The sequence below is a fragment of the Solanum lycopersicum genome, chromosome 12, assembly GCF_036512215.1.
Source record: "Solanum lycopersicum chromosome 12, SLM_r2.1".
Lineage (NCBI taxonomy): Eukaryota > Viridiplantae > Streptophyta > Magnoliopsida > Solanales > Solanaceae > Solanum > Solanum lycopersicum.
This window is the reverse complement of record NC_090811.1, coordinates 45352902-45361004: the sequence shown is the minus strand read 5'-3', so window position 1 is coordinate 45361004 and position 8103 is coordinate 45352902.

Below are 8103 nucleotides of genomic sequence, written 5' to 3'. Positions count from 1 at the left end.
GGACCGTCATGGACTCCGTCGTCCCATACTTGATGAAATTTTTTCTGCTTCTCTCTTCATTACCCTCGATGGCAAGTATGACAAACTGTCATAGGCACAACGGTCCGTCGAGGGTCTTCGTTCCAAAACACTTACACTCTTGGAATATGGGTACTGGGATTACTTCTCTGAACTTCATGACGAACCTGCAGGATAGACCGTCATATACACGATAGACCGTCATGGACTCCGTAACCCCACACTTGGTAAGACTTCCCCATCTTACTTCAGCAGCTGCACTAGGCTGCCACCTACGGACCGTCACAAGCATGACGGACCGTCAAAAGCTCCGTAGGTGGTCTTTTCTGCATTTTTTCGCTCAAAAACCTCTGCATACCTCTTTGAACAGATTTTCTGCAAATAAAATGAAACTTATATAAAAATTAGCACAAAAAGGCTTTTGGACACACTAAACTTAAGGAAAAAGTATTAATAATACCGTGAAACCACGGTATATCAACACCCTCAACTTAAATTCGTTGTTTGTCCTCAAGAGACGCACTATGACTCAATACAAAATCTTTGTACAATAGTATCCAGTTTTATCCTTTGCAATCATTTTGCTATCAATCCATATTAATCTCATCATATTTATGCATGCTTTCACTATTAAGCTTGAATTATGTGGGATCAGAACATGACACAGACTCACCATGCACTAACACCTATCATCTTCAATTTCTCACCGCGATACTAATATTTCGGGTATTGCAACTAGTGTCCTCACTTTGAAATAAAATCCTCATTTTTCACACAATGATTTCAGTTTGAGTATAAGGATAACTTTTCAACACTCGCTCTCGGAACAAATTCAAGCTCATTCATACATATTGCCATAAGCTTGCCCTTATTTTCACTGCCTTAAGTTCACTATACAACCCTTAGGATCAAGATAGGACTTTTTTAGCTTGTAACATAGGCTCAGGGTCAGGTAGGGTATATTTAGGTATACTTTAGTGACTTTTTGCCCTCCTTGACATATCGGCTAAACATAGCATTTTCTATCATTTTATTTTGCCCAGTTACTCATATTCTTTCACCTTTGCTATTTTCTCTTCTTTCTTCATTTGTGTAAGTGACTCTCTTCTTTTCTTGCTTGTATTTCTTGTATATTTTTCTTTTTTTCTTTACTTTTCTTTCAACTAATTCTTGAGTCACTTTACTTTTGTTCTTTCTCTCTTTGTTCTTTCAACTCCACTTTCCAGAGCATTCTTCATAATAGCCACCCTCAACTCATGGCTTTGCCATGAGTCAGAGTACACATCACCCAAAAATGGGTCAGGGCCATAACGAAGGTTGTTTACTGCATAAGCCACCCTCAACTTATGCTTTTTGCATAAGTTGAGGTGCACATGTCCAAGGAGGGACCAGGGCCAACACATTATTCCCAGAAAAGATCAGTTGGAGTGATAAAGAAAGGTCTAATTTAAGCTCAGTTCATTTAGATCAAAGAAGGATAAATTTCATTTGGTTTTCTTTTATTTAGGCTAAAAATGAGCTATATTGAATAAGGGCCTATGATCCTTTCCTAATTGTCTATTACAGCTTACTTTTAGCAGGACTAACCAGGCAAGTTCTAGCTCAGTACAAATAGTGGACTATTCAAATCTTCCTCACACTCACTTGACATCTCATCACTATACCAGATTATCAGACACCTAGTTCGAATTTTAGACTTAGGGTAATGCAATGGTGTACCTCTATGTCATGCTTAGAGCCACATATTTATCAATTACTATGCCTAGTCGTGCATCATTTTCCAATTTATCAAGATATCATTTTCGCCATCATGCTCCAGAATTAAACTATGTACAAAATATATAGACATGCCAATTCAACAGAAAAAGTAATCAATCTTTTGGGGAAAAAGAACACAGGCAAGAAAATCCCAAAAGAGGATAGTGAATTGGGCTACTCAGACTTCACCCTAGCACTCACTTTCCATTTACCCTACCCCCAACAAAAGATATAGACATGCCGGTTGAACAGAAAAAGTAATCAGTCTTTTGGGGAAAAAGAACACGGGCAAGAAAACCCCAAAAGAGGATAGTGAATTGGGCTACTCATACTTCACCCTAGCACTCACTTTCCATTTACCCCACCCCCAACAAAAAAACATGCAATTGTCCCCAATGCATAAAAAATTTAAATACTAGAGTGGCAGGTGAAGAAAACCTGTGACACAAAGCACCGTCGATCAGCAAGCTGGTGGGTCCGGTTCCCCGGAACCCACGTCCTCTGCAATCAGGACACTCTCAGTGGTGTCCTCAACAACAACCGCACTATCAGCAGTGACTCCCGCTATCTCCACCGTTCGGGGGCTAGATGCCCCAGCCGCTAACTCTCCTACTCTCATCTGGTGCACCACCTCCTCAGCAAGTGAGGCTCTCATCGCAGCCTCTATCTTACGACGCTCCTTCTTCAGTGCTCGCGCCCTCGACCTCTGCTCGACCCCTACGCCTCTTGGCATGCTCTCGAGGGGGAGGTGGTGGAATCTCTAAGGTGGCGAATAGGGCCGCCAACACTGTGTCTTCAGCAGGCTCCACAGAAGTGGCCTCAGACTCCGGCACCCTAGCCTTTAAGATCGTGTCGATATCTGCGCGAAGACTGTCGACCGCAGCCTGAAGAGTTGACACATCCACCGGAGGGGCTGGACAAGCTAGCACCCGCAACTCAAAGACATCCAAGCGCTGGTGAACCTCAGCGATCTTCCACTCTGTATACTGGACCATTTTCCGCTCCAGGCGCTCTTCTGCCTCGGTAATAGACCTCTAGTGCATGACTGCCTGTAGAAGCATGGGAAAGGGTATGTAGTTGTGACCTTGAAAGCCATCTAGTGCATGACTGCCTGTAGAAGCCACGCGAAATCCACCTCGAACCCGGAAATCATCGCCGCCATCAATATTGCTCGATCCCATGTAACGATATTATCAGCGCCTGTGGGGGAAAGGCAGTGGCGGACAATCAGCCACAAGAACTTCGCCGTGAAAGTTAGGTTGGCCTTGTTGATGGCCCCCTTTGGCTCGGTCACCCCGTCGGCACCCTCTCCATCAACTGACAGGTGCAAGGCCATCCACCTCTTGGTGATCTCTCTCAGCGATGGCTCGCGTAGGAACTGGCCATCTTTAACAAGCTTCTATCGGTAGTAAAACTCAGCAGTGAGAGGGGTCCGAGTAGCATCAACACCCTCGCCGTATAGAAACCGGCGGATGGCAAGCAGGGAAATATCGACGTGAACGCCCCGTACTCGGACCTGCTCAAGTGGGTCCTGTTTGGCGGGGGCAGCCCGCCTATCAATCACGGACTGGAGAGTCGCTACGTAGGATGCATAGAACTCTAGGACCACTTCTTCACTATAATGTCCCAACGGACGTGCTATCCACTCCAGGCGATGTCTGGTGAAGAGATTGTGGAACTCAGGCATCGTCGGGAGACTCCTTGTAAGGACCCGCCACTCCAATGTGAGTGTTTGAGTTTCGAGTCATAACTCCTTTGTAAATCAGGAACTTGGTGTCGGAGTAGACTTGAAATTGCCCGTCGACACACCACCGATTGGGCTGGTCAGTAGCCGGGGTGAGGGCCTGAGCTGGTGAACCTGATGTGGATTCTGAACTGTTAGCCTCATCAGACGAGGCTGACACTGTAGCGGTGGCGGGTGCGGGAACCTCAACAGAGCCGGAGGCTTCCTCCGACCACGGAACTCCTAAGGAGCCAGACACTCCTTCTTCGTTAGTTGCTGACCTAGAAGGTGTACCGGTAAGTGTGAGCTCCTCATCAGATTGGGAGGCAGTGACTACGCCGGACGCCATCTTTTTAGATGCGGCTCTGGTAGTACGTGAAGCACGAGAAGGGGTGGAAGTGCCTGGGGGCACGTACTCGGGGTCACGCTCATCATCAAAGCCAATGACCATGCGGGCAGACGGGGCGACAGACTTCGATCACCCGCGTGCATAAATTCGATCTGTCGTGGGTACGACGGTCCGTCATCGGGGTCTTGTTCTGTAGATCAGTGACAGAGCTGGGGGTACCCCATTCATCCCCGATGACCCAAATCGAATTTGTAGTATTATGGACCTACATTTGTCTAACCCAAATACCGAGTAAACTAGTAATTGAAAAAGCACCTATGTCTAGGGTTGTAAACACGTCAATTTCGGAGATTTCTAGGTTAGACAGAATTTTATATAAAAGAAATGAACATATTAATAAAAACTAGGCTAAAATTAATTGATAAGCAAAAATGCAAGATAAATGAGTAGAAATTAGAGACACATACCTGAGAATTGGAGAAAAGCAAGATGGAAACAGTACTTGGTGACCGAGAAGACCCACAACAGCAACTCCGACTAGTAGATGATAACTTTTAGGGCTTTGGAGGATTTTGGGGGAACAATGATCGGTTGACAGAGGGAGAGAGTTTGGAAGTTGAAAAGGGAGGGAAATAGGAGGAATAGTGAGGGAATGGGGGTGAAATGAGGGGTTGGAGAGTTTAAACGGTAACATTTTGTAAAAAAAACTCCAGCCGGGTCGGGTCGGGTATGCCTTATTAATGACGCGATGATTGCCCGACGACGGTCCGTCGCAGTTGTGACGATCCGTCGTTGGTTCCATCGTCTGTGCTGTAGTTTAAAAATAACAGAAAGACGTACCTGGCACGACAGATTCATGCGACGGTCCGTCACTGTCTCCGTCAGTGACTGCTGCAGAGTAATTTTCTGTAGAATCTCCTGGTGATGTGCCTGCAAATTTAAAACTCATTAGTCGAAAAATGCTACCATTACTAAAAATAAAAACTATAAGTATTGGGTTTCCTCCCACCAAGCTCCTGATTTAACGTCGCGGAACGAATGAGGACACTTGATTACTCAGCCTTCATCAAGATTGTATGCCTCTATCACTTCATTCACCAATTCTTTATGCCCAAAATAGAGTTTTATTCATTCTCTATTCACCTTAAACCGCAATGCCTCCTTGGATTTTAACTCAACTGCTCCATGAGGGAATACTTGGGTAATCAAGTAAGGGCCAGTCCGTTTGGACTTGAGCTTGCCCGGAAGACTAGGCGACCCAGAACTGTCTAAAAGCACCAAATCCCTAACCATAAACTCTTGTTTTGAACTTTTTTATTCATTCTCATTCTTCATCTTTTCTTTATAGGGTATGGCGGATACCGATTGGAGCTCACCACTCTGCCTCATGGTCTTACAAACGTTTAAGGTTGCTTCATCATTGTTCAACCGAAATTTCATCTGCCCCTTTTCCATATCAACTAAGGCTCTACCTGTAGCAAGAAATGTCCTCCCAAGAATAATATGCACTTCAAAATCGACTTCACAATCAAGAACAACAAAATCTGCCGGATATATGAATGACGCCACTTTTACTAGGACATGATGGAGTATCCCTAGAGGCCTTTTCACTGTTCGATCAACCATTAGTAGCCGCATCGTAGTGAGTTTTGGGTCACCCAAACCCAACTTCTTGTAAATCGAGAGGGTCATGAGATTTATACTTGCCCCCAGATCAAATAATGCTTTCGCAAAATGTAATGACCCGACTGTACAAGGAATAGTGAACATACCCGGATCTTCTTTCTTTTGCACGACAGATATTGTAGCAATAGCACTACAATGTTGCAGTCTATCATCATCCTCAAAAGTGACAGATCTTTTCTTTGTAACCAGATCTTTCATAAACTTGGCATAACCGGGCATTTGTTCAAGAGCTTCTACCAAAGGGACATTGATAGAAAGCTGCTTTAGCATTGTTATAAAACACCGATATTTACCATCCTTGGTCTTTTTCACTAATCTCTGAGGGAAGGGTGGTGGTGGTTTAGGCATGGGAATTACCTTCATAGGGACTTCTGTATCTTTTCCAGTGTTTTCTTCTTCTTCACCACTACCCTTTACCACCTTATCATCATCCTTTCTCACATTTTCCTGATTAGACGGCATAGGTGGGTCAATGGTTTGCTTACCACCCCAAGTAGTGATTGCCATACAGGGCGCATCATTTTTGGATTTTGGATGGTGTTGCTAGGAAGAGTGCTCGATTGCCGTGTGTTCACTGTCGCAGATAATTGGGCCATTTGCAACTCGATTTGCTTAATCGATATTGCATGTGTATCGACTTTTTGCACAATACCTGCTAAATCACACTTTAACTCTTTAATGTGCTCATCACTTGCATCGAACCTCCTCATCATTTTGTGCAACATATCCTCAACTCGCGCCATACTATCTCTACCATCCCTAGGAGTAAATTCACGATTTTGAGGAGGGACAAATGGTCCATTCCTATCATTTCTGTTACCATAGTTACCCCTGTTGAAGTTGTTGTCGCGGTTCTAGTTTCCATCTCGGACAAAATGACCCTCACGGTTGTAGTTACTATAGATCCGACCTTGGTTCCCTTGACCTTGGCGCTAATTATCCTGTTTTGAGCCTTGGGCGCTCTGTCGGAAACCCCCCGTCTGCTCATTTAATGGATAGGTGTCCTCCACATAATAGCATTCATCATTAGGTGGCGATGGTTTCGACAAGTAGTTGACTGCATTTATCTTTTCTGTACCCTCAACACATGTTTTAGTACCAACCCAAGCTCAGTTCTCATCTGAGCCATTTCTTCATGAATCTCATCTGTGGCTGGGTTCTGAGTGGACTGTACTGCGAAGATATTTCTCCCGGTATCTGTTTTCCTAGTACTCCAAGCTTTATTGTTCTGGGAGATTTTCTCTAATTTTTCAGCAATCTCAGCATAAGGACACTCCCCAGAAGATCCACCTACTATAGTGTCCAACACCACTTTATTATTATCATCCTGTCCTCGATAGAAGTATTCCTTCAGTGACTCATCATATATGCGGTGATTAGGGACACTTCTAAAGAACGAGGTGAATCTATCCCAAGAGCTACTAACTGACTCTCCTGGTAGTGCCACAAAGTTGTTCACTCTGTCTTTGTGGTTTAGTTTCTTGGAGACCGGATAGTAGCGTGCTAAGAAGACATCCCTTAGTTGGTTCCAAGTGAAAATTGAGTTATAAGAGAGCTCAGTGAACCATATAGCAACCTCTCCTGTCAGTGAGAGAGGAAACACTCTGAGCCTTATTACATCTAAGTCCAAGTCAAGCCTCCCTACACAGCTTTTACACACTACCCTTACATTAGCTATATGGGCATGTGGATCCTCAGAAGGTAGCCCTGAAAACAAACCTCTGGCAGTGAGCATTTGCATCACGCTACTAGTTACCACAAAGGTGTGGCCTGTGGGTAGAGGAGGCAAGACAAGTGGCCCATCGGAGTCTGCTATGTTATCATAGCCTCTATAGTATGCTTGGGGCGGGATTTTGTCCCCTCTGTTGGTGTTTACCCGGAGCATCAGGTAACAACTGACCATGAACATCAACCGGAGCTGGGATGTTCTGGTTTAGATCATCATCATTGATTCCCAAGTTTCGAATCATGTTGCGTAGTGTACGCTCTAATTCGTGATCGTAGGGAAACAAGGGTTCTCTTCCTCTTCGTGTATTTGGCATACTACGAGGTTGGTTCTGCACAAATCAAAAACAATAAAACAAAGTAAAATCAAGAAAATATCAACTAAACTAGAGTAATAAGTTTAAGTTAATCTAAAAGCTATAATCCCGGCAACGGCGCCAAAATTTGATACGCTCAAACTTACTTCTCAAATAAGAAGTAAAGCGGTCGTGTCAAGTAAATAACCCAACTATTGAGGTTGGGATTGTTCCCACGAGGAAAATAGTTTAGACTTAACTTTAACCTATTATTACAATTGTTCGGTCAATTACTTCCTTGGAAAGCAAAAAAAAATAGGGGCGGGGGTTCTATTTCTAAATGAATGAAAATAACTAACAAAATTGAAAGAGACACTTAACAACTTTGAATGTTGGAGTTTAACCATTAATCAAAGTAACTAGGGTTTACGTGTTCCCCACAGGTTTATAACTTGATAATTCTAACTATAACAATTCTTTCCTAGTATTTTGCATGCAAAGTGATAAGTTATGTATTTCTAAATCCTTGGTCCGACATCTAGAAAATC